Here is a 1,872-nt window from a genome sequence, read left to right as displayed (position 1 = left end):
TGTCGCCCAGGCTGGAGTGTAGTGGCCGGATCTCAGCTCACTGCAAGCTCCACCTCCCGGGTTTACGCCATTCTCCTGCCTCAGCCTCCCCAGTAGCTGGGACCACAGGCGCCCGCCACCTCGCCCGGCTAGTTTTTTGTATTTTTCAGTAGAGACGGGGTTTCACCGTGTTCGCCAGGATGGTCTCGATCTCCTGACCTCGTGATCCGCCCGTCTCAGCCTCCCAAAGTGCTGGGATTACAGGCTTGAGCCACCGCGCCCGGCATGAGCATTCCTATTTCTCCACATCCTCTCCAGCATCTGTTGTTTCCCAACTTTTTTAATGATCACTATTCTAACTGGTGTGAGATGGTAGCTCACTGTGGTTTTGATTTGCATTTCTCTAATGACCAGTGATGATGAGCTTTTTTTCATGTTTGTTTGGTTGCATAAATGTCCTCTTTTGAGAAGTGTGTGTTCATATCCTTTGCCCACTTTTTGATGGGCTTATTTTTTTCTTGTAAATCTGTTTAAGTTCTTTGTAGATTCTGTATATTAGCCCTTTGTCAGATGGATAGATTGCAAAAATTTTCTCCCATTCTATAGGTTGCCTGTTCACTCTGATGATAGCTTCTTTTGCTGTGCAGAAGCTCTTTAGTTTAATCAGATTCTATTTGTCAATTTTCACTTTTGTTGCCATTGCTTTTGGTGTTTTAGTCATGAAGTCTTTGCCCATGCCTGCATCCTGAATGGTATTGCCTAGGTTTTCTTCTAGTGTTTTTATGGTTTTAGGTCTTACGTTTAAGTCTTTAATCCATCTTGAGTTAATTTTTATATAAGGTGTAAGGAAGGGATCCAGTTCCAGCTTTCTGCATAGGGCTAGCCAATTTACCCAACACCATTTATTAAATAAGGAGTACTTTCTCCATTGCTTATTTTTGTCAGGTTTGTCAAAGATCAGATGGTTGTAGATACGTGGCATTATTTCTGGGGCCTCTATTCTGTTCCATTGATCTATATATCTGTTTTGGTACCAGTACCATGCTATTTTTGTTACTGTAGCCTTGTAGCCATAGTTTGAAGTCAGGTAGGTAGTGTGATGCCTCCAGCTTTGTTCCTTTTGCTTAGGATTGTCTTGGCTACATGGGCTCAATATCCCTGATGAACACTGATGCAAAAATACTCAATAAAATTCTGGCAAACTGAATCCAGCAGCCCATCGAAAAGCTTATCCACCACGATCAAGTCAGCTTCATCCCTGGGATGCAAGGCCGCTTTAACATATGCAAGTCAATAAACGCAATCCATCACATAAACAGAACCAATGACAATAACCACATGATTATCTCAATAGATGCAGAAAAAGCCTCAACAAAATTCAACAGCCCTTCATGCCAAATCTCTCAATAAACTAGGCATTGATGGAACGTATCTGAAAATAATGAGAGCTATTTATGACAAACCCACAGCCAATATCATACTGAATGGGCAAAAACTGGAAGGAAGGATTCCTTTTTTTTTTTTTTTTTGAGTCGGAGTCTCGCTGTCCCCTAGGCTGGACTGGAGTGCAGTGTCTCAATCTCGTCTCACTGCAAGCTCTGCCTCCTGGGTTCACGCCATTCTCCTGCCTCAGCCTCCTGAGTAGTTGGGACTACAGGGGCCTGCCACCACGCCCAGCTAATTTTTTGTCTTTTTTTTTTTTTTTAAGTAGAGATGGGGTTTCACCGTGTTAGCTAGGAAGGTCTCGATCTCCTGACCTCATGATCCACCCACCTCTGCCTCCCAAAGTGCTGGGATTACAGGCGTGAGCTACCGCGCCCAGCCAGCATTCCCTTTTAAAGCGGGCACAAGACAAAGAGACCCTCTCTCACCACTCCTATTCAATGTAGTATT

This window comes from Rhinopithecus bieti, unplaced genomic scaffold (genome assembly GCF_001698545.2).
Source record: "Rhinopithecus bieti isolate Rb0 unplaced genomic scaffold, ASM169854v2 scaffold_13195, whole genome shotgun sequence".
In the NCBI taxonomy this organism is placed as follows: Eukaryota; Metazoa; Chordata; class Mammalia; order Primates; family Cercopithecidae; genus Rhinopithecus; species Rhinopithecus bieti.
Note: the sequence above shows the minus strand (reverse complement) of the source record.